Source organism: Manis pentadactyla, chromosome 14, assembly GCF_030020395.1.
Source record: "Manis pentadactyla isolate mManPen7 chromosome 14, mManPen7.hap1, whole genome shotgun sequence".
Taxonomy (NCBI): Eukaryota; Metazoa; Chordata; class Mammalia; order Pholidota; family Manidae; genus Manis; species Manis pentadactyla.
The window spans coordinates 68,162,914-68,174,836 of NC_080032.1; the positions used below are offsets into that span (position 1 = coordinate 68,162,914).

Genomic DNA, 11,923 nt, shown 5'->3' on the forward strand with positions numbered 1-11,923 from the left:
GTAAGAGTTTTTATACATTCTAGATACACATCCTTTTTTAGATTCATAATTTGCAAATATATCCTTCCAGTCTCTGGATTGTCTTTACCATTTCTTCATGGTATACACTGAAACACAAAAGTGCTTGCTATTGTTATTTGCTTTTTAATTTGTTTAGTCACTGTCTGGATCATTTCAGTGAGGTCATTTTCTTTCCGGCAGGCTTGCTCAGGCCACAGCCATCCTAGGATGGCAGTGATTTTGATTGAGCTCTCTTCTCTTCCCTTGATTGCACTCAGGTGGCTAGCATCACCAATTGCTGCCTGTTGCTCAGTTGATTTCAACAGTGTTCTGAAGCATAAACTGCTCTGTAAACCATTCCGACCAAATCATGGGTTTTGAAAAGAATTGTATCTGAGGTCAGAGTTTGATACTTGTTTTAATCCCAAGAGGGTTCCTCAGCTGACTCATTTTTCAGTTTTGTTCTGTCAGCTTCCTGGCTTACCATTTAACCTACATCTCAAATCTCCTCCGAACTGCCTTTTACACATTCCCCAGTGTTTTTGAGTGTGCCTTTAGGCTTGACTTCTTCCATGCTTTGTTGCAAATGACAATGCCAACTTACTCTCTTACAGCTCCTGAAGCCTGAAGTCAGTTTCACTGGGCCAAAACCTGGATTTTCTCAGGGCTGTGCTTTCTTTGGAGGCTCTGGCATATAGAGTGTTTCCTTGTCATTCTAACCTTCAGAACAGTATCTTTTGGCTCATGATCTCTTCTGTTTTCAAATACACTGGTGTAGCATCTTCTCTAGTCTCTGCTTCCCTTTACTTCACATGACTTTTTCTCTGTGCTGAATCTTCAACTTCACTTTTGTCAGGCAGGACACTTGTGACTGCATTTAGGGCCCACCCAGATAATCTACCCCCATCTAAATATAGTTAATTTAATCATGTCTACAAAGTCACTTTTTGCCATATGAGTTAACTTTTAACAGGTTCCAGAGATTAGGTCATAGATATATTTTGGAGAAACCTTACTCAGCCTATCATAGTAAGTATCCTTCCATCCAGTCTCCAAGAAGACTAATTTTTAAAGAAGAGAAGCAGAAAAAATGGTCTCTTGTGTTCTATATGGGGAAAATCCTTATTTTTCCATTCTTTGTCTACAGAGTGAACCCACAACTAGTGTAGTTATCTTTTCCATCTGGTTCTTATCACATTGCTCTGCTGGGGCTGCTGGTCATGGAGGACCAACACGTTTTGGAGCTAGGAAGTCCAAGATCAAGTTTTCAACAGAGTCCATGTCTAATGAGGGCTCTACTTCATGGTTCAGGATGGCCATCTTCTTGCTGCATCCTCACATGGTGGAAAGCCAGCCTTAACTTTTTAAAAATCAACCAATAGCTACAGTGGTTTGGTGAAGCATGGCCTGAACATGTTAGATGCAAATATTTTGCTAATAATTAAATGAGAAAGATGATAAAATTCTATGAGGCAACTTTATCCATCTGTGAAATGGGTTAGGTTGTGATCCTATAAAATCTTTAAGAAATCGTAAAATACCTAGAAATAATAAGAAAATTGGTAAGGTAGCTAGATCTAACATATGTATACATAAGAAAAGTTCACTGCATATAATCTAGGAACAAAAATTAGAAAAGGAGATAAAAGGTTCTGTGTATAATAGTAAGAAAGCAATAAGTAAGTAAGAAAGCAATTACTTACAAATAAATTTTAATAAAAGAAAGTCAAGCCAATAGGGAGAAAACTATATGACCTTAATTAAAGCCATTAAGTAAACACTGACAGAATCATATACCAAAGTTTTAGATGAGTAGATATCATAAATATAACAATTTCCTGAATTAACATGTAAATTCAATTTAATTTTTAATTAAAATTCTAAGGTATTTCCCTGTTTTCACTTTTAATAAAATAATCTTAATGTTTATGCAGAAGAATAAGTACCCAGGGGAAAAAAAACCATGTATGTATTAGTTGGGATTGCCCTCAATCATATTTAGTAGAAAATATTTAGGAACTTAAGCAAATAATTTTTTAATGTAACAATAAGTCCATAAAAGCAAAGTTTATGAGAATATAGGATTTAAAACTATTATTAAATTGATTGAGAGATATAGTTGCTGATACAGTTGTAAACCCACGATCCTTCTAGATCCTTGCTCTACCATGTTTTTCATGAAGCATTTGCCCTTAAGGTTACAAAATGGCTGCTATATTTATACTTGCATGTCCATGTTTCAGGAAAGAAGAAAGAAGAGGACAAAGAATGAAAAAAACTTAACAGGAAGCAAAACTTTCCCAGAATTACACAGTGAATTCCCAGTTCAGTTTCATTGGTGACAGCTGTGATATGTGCTAACCTAGAAACTGCTGGTACAAATAATCTCAGGTTTCTGAGAATAATGAACAGGAAAGAGAGATTTAGGTAGACTTCTGGCAACATCTGAACTCATATGCAAAATTAGAATCCTGAAGGGGTTCTTTGCTTTCTCAGGTATTAGCTTAATAAGGAACTGATTTTGGAATGGGCAATTCATTTTTTGGAAGAGATTCTGAAACCTAGAAATATTTCTGAATATATATAAAGAATGTAATACTTTCTGAATATATATATATATATATATATAGAATGTAATATATATAAAGAATACGTATTTGTAATATATAAATGTTATATATTTATTTATATAATACATACATAATACTATCAATATGCCCTATCCCCCCTTTTTGGGTTATATTCTCTGTCATTAGAGATTTTTCTCAATATATTTATTCAGCATTTACTCATTCAACAAATACTTATTATTTATTATAGCCAGCCATTATTCTAAACAGTGAAAAAAACACAGATATCCCTGCCTTTATTGAGCTTACATTTTAATTGAGACCGTCACTAAGTAAGGTAAATACATCAGATGTGTAATAGGTTAGATACTATAAGTCTAAGGATAAAATTAAGCAATAAAGAGGGATAAAAAGAATTGGGTGTGAATGTGAGTAAGTGTGGAAATTGTATCTAGGTTGACCAGGAAAGAATTCGCTGAGAATTAAATGTGTTGGGAAAATGGAGATTTCTGACCATGACTCCCCACTGGCCTTAACAGCACCCATTGTGTAAGAGCCTGCTTGCACATCAAGGAGATGGGAGTACCAGATGAGGCGAGGGGAGGAGAGGAACCACCCATTCTCTCCTCCCCTCAGTTCCTGGCGTATAATTGGTCAGGTGCCCATTAGCCACCAGAGACCTGCCAGTGGAGTTCCTCCTGGTGTGGGGGCAGGGGAAGTGGAGGGCCCCCGGGGGTGCCGTGAAAGCTGTGGAGTCTGAGCACAGGAGCACAGCGCCTGGAGAATGAGAAGGGCATCCTGCCAGGAGAACGAGGAGATGGCAGAGGCTGGGTGGACAAGAGAACTGAGACCCACTGCAGTGAGAACAAGACCCCTTTTAAGCCCCATGTCATTGCCCTTGCCTTTATGTGATTTCATAAGATTCATAAGGAACTTGCCCTGGGCAGGGAAATGCCGCCTCCCAGAGCAACATTTTATTAAACAATAAATTTTAAAGGAAGATATAATTGTTATTTTCATACAAATAGTGAATAAACACATCAAAAATTTTATCTTACCTAGTATTTAATGCAGAAGCCAGACAAGCACAAAATGTCCCCCACACATACAGTCTGCTAAGAAGGGCTGAAGTGAATCACGTGTTCTGTGAGTTAATTTCTGTATCCATAGCATTGTAAAATACCCTAGTCAAAGACAATGAAAGGCACATAGCCTGAATGGAAGAACTAGTAAAGACAGTCTCTAAACTGCAAAGAATTTCATTATTTTTCACCACAATTTTATACTGGTATCAATGATCCAGCGGAGAGAAAAAAATTGCTGATGCCTAGAAAGACACGAGAATCCATGAAGTGATGTTAAGTGAAGTTCTTGAGAAGACAAGATGAGAAGTTTTATTTTTCAACAATACAAGTCTGCAGCTGGAGGATAGAGCTCTTTTAAACAGAGGCAACCTCCATGGCGTTGCTGGTCTTCTTACCAAAAGCTACCACTTGAGTGCATTGTGTTTCCTTGGTCCTTGTCTATGTCTTCTTGAAGGAAGGAATTCAGTCAAGACACAGAACAATCTTGAGCGGCAGGAGTTTATTAAGCAAACCAAAAGTACACTCTTGAGAAGAGGGGAGAGCGGCTGTCTGGAAACCAGAAGCAGCCCTGCTGTGGGGGGTTAGGGTCAGGGTTAGGGTTAGAGTTGGTTTTTTAAATGGTGGGAAGTCCCTCCCTGCATCTTACATCATTTAAGTGACATGTTGATTGACAGCTCTAGGTTATATAACCTTCTTTCTATTGTGCAGGTGCTTACCTTTAAGTACCTAAGTGAAACCCACTGGGTTGCAGAGGGGCAAAACCACAATGTAAATTTATTGTAATTTTGGTATAATGATAATGAACCCCGAGGTAGCTTCAGTCACCTTCTAGGTCTTAGTGTGCCTGCAGTCAACCTGTGTTGGTGGTCTGGAAGCCCCATTGGGCTTTTTACACCCTGTTTGGCCCTGATAAGGCAGGAGACTGAACCATACAGGAGAGGTTTGGGTGTGTTCTGCCATCTGGTTACAAGGGAGTAGGTGGACGGAGGAGGACCTCATCCAGGACAGGGTGGGACCTGCTCCTGTCTGCCTAGGTATCTGACCCAAAGCCCCTGCTTATTGTACCCAGAGGGTGATCTTTCCCCTTTCTGCTCTAATTCTGACATGAACACTGTGCAACCCTTACTCAGCAGTCTTGGGATAACTATCAAGAATTAGATAAAGAGCAACTAGGAAGGTATGTTAGGGTATTTTTTAAGAGTTTCTAGAACATGATATTTTCAGTTTTGCTTGGTGGGTATTTTAAAATGAGTCACAACACTCTGTTATTTTCTCTTTACACCTCCATCTGTTTCAGGAAACCTCAATGATACTAACCCATCTTTACTGAATATGTCTTTTATAGCATCCTGAAAAGAAGTTCATAAGCAAATATTTCATATCAGTAGAATTTCTATTGAACTTTGAGTTCCTCCCCAGTCCTAATTAGCTAGTTAGCTAGTCCTAATAGCTAGGTATAAGAGATATAGCACTATGCATTTTTAAAGTTTTTTAATAGAAAAGTCATATGTTCCACAAGCTCTGTGGTGAAAAATCAGTGATGTCTTTCTGTTTATTTCCTTACTTTGGTACACGGCACCACAGTGTCTTCATGGTGTTCTTCATGTCCATGTTCCTGAGTGTGTAAATCAGAGGGTTGAGCATGGGAGCAATGATGGGGTAGAAAAGAGCAAACACTTTGTCTTCTGGGAGAGTAATTACTGTTCTAATATAAATAAAGAGTAAAGGAGAATAAAAAAGGACCAGCACAGTGATGTGGGAACTGCATGTAGAAAGAGCTTTGCGACGAATTCTCTGCAGAGTAGGACCTGACTGCATGCAGGATCACAGCATGGGATACCAGCAAGACCACAAAGTCACCAGACCCATCACATCCGAATTGGCAATGACCAGGAGACCGATTCTCCTTGTGTCCATGCAGGCTAGTTTCAGCAAAGGATACACATCACAGAAGTAGTGGTCTATCTCATTGGGGCCACAGTAGGGTAAAAAGATGGTGAGAATAAACTGACCGAAGGAATGGAGGAATCCCCCAGCACAGGAAGTGGCGATCAGGACGTCACACCTCTGCCTGCTCATGATGACTGCGTAGTGCAGGGGCTTGCAGATGGCCACATAATGGTCATAGGCCATCCCTGTGAGGATGAAGACCTCTATGCCCCCAAAGTAGTGCATGGTAAAGAGCTATGTCATGCAGCCATTGTAGAAAATGTTCTTCTTTTCTGCCAGCAAGTCAATGATTAATTTTGGGGTCATAGTAGAAGTGTAGCAAAGGTCTGAGAGTGAGAGGTAAGTCAGGAAGAAATACATAAGCTAATTAATAAGTTGACTGCAGGTGATTGAAATCATGACAAGCAGGTTTGCAATGAAAATCGCTATGTGACAAAATAAGAAGAGTAAAAAACAGAGAATTTCTATCTCCTTTTTCTGAGAAAGTCCTAAGAGAATAAATTCTGTGATGTTATTCCTACTTTCTATGATCCAGAGCAGTTTGTAGCTACCTGAAATCAGAAACATTGTGAATTTTTGTTATATAAATATTTAAATATGGTGATTCTTATCATTCCTTGGTATGAGGCAGATTACAGTGGAAAGGGTTCAAATGTTATATAAGGTAGAAATTTAATTTTTATTTAGGAAGGCTTTCCTGCTTGTCTTTTTATCATTTTCTTGAAAACATTACTGGTAAACATCTTAGGTACCTGAGATGAAGACTAACATTGTAAAATACAGAATATTTATGTAACCATTCCATTAACATGTATTATCGAACATAAATGAGATTATACTTCTATGGAATTGCAGAAATGGTATTTTTAGAAAAAAAATCAGAAATCTCTTTGCTGTTCTCACTGTTTATTATTGAAAAAATATACACAGAAATGAAACACTGAGTGAAAATACAAAAAGTGCAAATACATGAAGTATAGTATGTGGAAAATGTTATATGTGAAAAATTACCTGTCATGTGTCCTATATAGAAAGGTAATAAATAGAAAAATCAACATACGTATTTGAAACCATAAGGCATTTATACTTGGCCATAATCAGTTATATTTCTCTATTTATTAATATACTTAATTTACAACTGGATTACATTTTATAGTCAACCAAAAGAATAATAAGAGAAATATGATTATCTGTATTTTTCAAAAGATTATCATCTCAAACATATTTGACACTCGCCAACACATTTGAGGATAATAATAAAAGGTTTTGCTTGGATCTTAGAGTCTCACATAATACCTTACCCACTTGCATAAACCAGCTTTTATCTAATCGATGTACACAAGTTGTTCAACTCTTCATAATCAGTCATACCTAAAATGTATATTCCTTTCAGTTTCCACATTACGGTCTCCATATCTTTTATTTCTTCTCTATTTCATTCCCATTATTTTAACTCTCTTTCATTCTCATCACTTTTACTTCCTCCTCTTTCTCAATGTAGAATTAACACTATTAATATCTCTTTTGTAATAGCTATTAAGCCTTTGACAAATACATTTTTTTATAAGTAGAATTTCAGGCATCATCGATAAGCTAAGGAAGAACTATTGAGGAACAAGCTGTTGACCATTCCACTATATCACACCATAAATTCTTTTTTTTAATTAAAGTATAATTGGTATGCACTATTATGAAGGTTTCACATGAGCAACATTGAGGTTTCAACATTCACCCATATTATCAAGTCCTCCCCACCTCGACCCCACTACAGTCACTGTCTATCAGCATAGTAAGTTGCTATAGAGATATCACTTGTCTTCTCTGTGCTGAGTTAACATCAATCACTTCAAAGTGACAGCTTCATATTCTTTCTACTGAAAAATGAAGAGGGGATATTCATAGTGGTCAAATAAACCTTCTCATTCAATTAATGATTGCATTTTAGGATTTTAAAATTATTTGCAATGATTTAAAAGAATTCAGTGCTCTAGCATCCCCAAAATTAAATTCCTGTGATATATTGAAAAGAACTGAAAGTTAAATTTTTAATTATAGCCTAGTCTTTACTTCATGTTTTAACTTGTTGCATGAACTGATAGTAACTAAGTTTTCTCAACCTCTTTTCCCTCACCGATAGTCTAAAATTCTGCTTGATCTCATCCACAGGGCTTTGTGAGAATCTCTATCAGGTAATAGATCAAATCACATTTGTAAAATACAGCGCAAATGTCATTTGTTAAGTGTGTTTTCAGTCCAAAAGTGAAAAATTGATGGCATAATCAGGAATTACCAGGAAAATAAACAAAGACTTTTTTTTTTTTTTGTAGATAATTATTTTTTATTGAAGGGTAGTTGACACACAGTATTACATTACATTAGTTTCAGGTGTACAACATAGTGATTCAACATTTATATACATGACAATTCTAGGTACCAGCTATCACCATACCAAGCTGTTACAATATCTTGACTATATTCATTACATCCCGGTTACTTATTATTTTACCATTGGAAGTGTATACCTTTTATTTTTTTGTGAGGGCATCTCTCATATTTATTGATCAAATGGTTGTTAACAACAATAAGATTCTGTATAGGGGAGTCAATGCTCAATGCACAATCATTAATCCACCCCAAGCCTAATTTTCATCAGTCTCCAATCTTCTGAGGCATAACAAACAAGTTCTTACATGGAGAACAAATTCTTACATAGTGAATAAATTCTTACATAGTGAACAGTAAAGGGCAGCCATCACAGAAACCTACGGTTTTGCTCATGCATTATGAACTATAAACAGTCAGTTCAAATATGAATACTCATTTGATTTTTATACTTGATTTATATGTGGATACCACATTTCTCTCTTTATTATTATTATTTTTAATAAAATGCTGAAGTGGTAGGTAGATACAAGATAAAGGTAGAAAACATAGTTTAGTGTTGTAAGAGAGCAAATGTAGATGATCAGGTGTGTGCCTGTAGACTATGTGTTAATACAAGCTAGACAAAGGCAATAAAACATCCACGTATGCAGAAGATTTCTCTCAGAACAGGGGGGTTGAGGTTCTAAGCCTCACCTCTGTTGATCCCCAATTTCTCACCTGATACCCCCTGTGACTGTGCCTGTCTTAGGTTGTTCCTCCCTTGAGGAATCTTACCCGAACAAAGACATTTTTTAATGAAGATTATTTTGTTTTACAAATACTTGGGTATTTCAGACAAAACACAATGTTCTTTAAAAAATAATAGGCACATAAATTTACCCAATCTAGTTTATTAGAAAGATGGAAAAAAAGTTGTGAAAAAGACCTATCATTTCATTTACTTTTTAAAACATAAAATCTACTGTTGTGTCTGACTCAAAAACTGCAATCTATATCCCTGAATCACTTGAAAGTATGATTTCCTCTATTTTCAAGTATTTCTATAGAAAGCTAAGAAGGTATGGCTCCTATATATCTACAAGAATAATTTCATATTTTTAAGACAGATAATAATATCACCTTATCTAGAGTAGATACCCTTCAGAATACTAGACTATTTATAAAAAAAAAATCTCCTTCATAAAGCACCTCTTAACTCAATGATTTTTAAAATGCTGCATTCCTTTTATGAGTTTCAGTTTAACCAAAAGTAAACTGTGGGAGTTAAACCAGGTCTTTAAAGACCTCTTTTGGGCCTGACCTGTCCATGATTCTGACTTAAACTAAGAAGAGTCAGCAGCTGGGTGTTGGTGGCTGGTTACCTTTCTCCCAAACTGTGAGTATAATCCCATATTTCCAGAATCTCTCGCCTGAGAGACACGTTTTTTTTTTGTTTGTTTGTTTTTTCCTTGGGTTATTTTTATTGGATTGGGGCACGTGGTCTGGCCCTAGGCAGGCTCCACCTCCATGAGGAAGTGCTCCAGGTCCTCAAACAGGCTGTTGGAGCTGGACAGGCAGAGGCTGAGGCTGCCACTGTCCAGGGAGGAAGCTCCTTCGCTCTGCACCCCCTCCAGGTACGCCCGGCACAGCCATGGCTCCAGCTTCGCCGGGCCTTAGTCCATCTCCATAGCAATAGGTGACTACACGGGGGAGCGAGGGCATATCTGGACCAGAGAGGTTGGCTGAGGTTCCTTTTCTGCAGCCGGGTCACGAGAGACCCAGGCGGGTGGAAGTGGACGACTGCTTGTAAACAATAAACGTGTTTCTCCCACTTTATTTCTCCTTTGACTGATTTTGGCCTCAAAGGTAATTTGCCCCGGACTGCGAACATATTTCCCCAGAGCTACACCAACATATTAGAATAAAGTTACAACCTTAGCTTCACGTTGTTGTCCCTTATCTCCTCTAAGGTCAGCTGATCCAATTGCACAATCACAGCAAAGTGGCCTTCCTCCCAGGAAGAGGGAGACCCTCCAGGCTCTCTCTCCTCTTGTCTGGATCCCTCATAGCCTACTATTTTGAACTCCTTAAACATCTTCCCTTCATGCAATCCAGGTACAAGGACATCTCCAGAGTGTATAGTTTAAACCTAAGTATTCTTCCCTTGATTGCTAAAGACTGTGCTGCCGGAGAACTGGACTTTTGCCATTCCCAGTCAGCCCTTATTCAATCCTGTCATTGTCCATTCAACTCCTACTCTTTTCCGATAGCACAATTAGTAGAGCCCACCACACAATGCATACTACAACTTTCTAAGTTTTTGGTAATTAGAACTATTTGGTTTCATATGCTTATCTATTTTTGTCACAATTTTAAATGCTTTAACGTCTCTTCAAGAAAATCTTGGTAAGTGTTAGGGCCAGTGCCTAACTATCCTAAAGAAGCCAGTGCCTACTGGGAAAAACTAAACTAAACAAAACAAAGCAAAATTTTATGCATTTCAGATCTGTGTTGTATCTTGGGTGTCTGGTTTTTGGACAAATTACATCACCTTTCTGAACCTCACTTATTTATCTCTCAAGTAAGGAAAATAAAACTCATCTGTTGATTTAGGAAAAGACTGATTAATTAATTACTCTTTACTATGTGTCAGGTATTGTGCTAGAAGGGAAAAAGCCTGAAATCACCTAAGCTTCACTGATATTCTTATTTTGTAAGAAAACTCTTATTTTCTGGTTCTTCCATAATAAGACTATGGCTATGTAAATAAATCATGAATAACTAGACAACACATTCATAATTTTATCAATTTGATGACATCTGGCCTTATCATGTATTAAAATATTAATTCCATTTATTTCCTCTTTATAGCCGCACATTATATTTTGATCATTTTAAGTAATCAGTATGTATTTGCCAAATAATTGCCTACATTCACTTTCAATTTTTGAAAGAATGAAAAGCAAGTTCATTTTAATTATATATCACTATTGTTTTGTCATGTATTGGAGAGAGAGAAAAATACAGAAGGTTTATAATCAAATTTACTTCAGAATGATAGAGAGAGGGAGAGATCACCATTCAGAGTGGTCCTCCTGATTTCTACCAGTATCCTGTTTGTCAGCAAGCACCATTTGGTTCATAAATCCCATCCTTGTAACCTTCCTGATTTCTTCATCTATTGGATTATGGTAGAGACTACATCCTTAAGTGTAGTCTTATATGTTAAAACTCAGGTCATTTTCCCTAAAACCCTGGTGGTCTCCTCCCTAGGTGGTCCACAAAAGGTACAGAAAAAAAAAACCTGAATTTTATTCTCCACCCTTCCACCCATCTGTAGGAATATTCAGATAATCATCATTAATATCCTATTGTAACAGAATAGGTGATGTTTAAATAGAATAATAGAATAGGTGATGATTAAATACAGAAATCAGAAACACATACTACAAATATGACACATTAAGACAAGTAACAGGAAGTAGGAATGGAATCATTTGACACATTCTGTATTTCTTGAGTTTTCCTTTCCAGATTTTCTCTATCCTTCACTGATACAAATCATTCACTTTCTGTTTTCTTTCCCCTGAACTTTTCTCAAATCATGAAAAAAATTTATTACTGCCTTGTTTTGAATTATTTTATTTAATTGATACAGAAAGTATAAGTTATCATATATAGATGATATAAAAAATATACTACCATATGAGCCATTCTATACCTGTTCATTAGGTATATAGAGCTATAGTTTCAACAGTTTATTGTATATTAATCATGGCTAAAATTTTCCAGTAAGTATTAGTCAAGCACAAATAATCATTAAATTGATACTTTAATAATATATTCTAAAACTATATTTCTTATTAATCTAAGGACAGTGGTTAATCGTGGGTTGGTAAAGTAAAATTTAATGTGACCAACACACCAGATATTTGTCTTAAATCTAAGGTACGT

At 36.6% G+C, this 11,923-nt stretch overlaps 1 pseudogene; it reads right to left on the minus strand.

Annotated features, from left to right (window-relative positions):
• Nucleotides 1–5,215: 5,215 nt before the first annotated feature.
• On the minus strand, nucleotides 5,216–6,004 carry LOC130680553 (olfactory receptor 4P4-like; annotated as a pseudogene).
• Nucleotides 6,005–11,923: the final 5,919 nt, after the last annotated feature.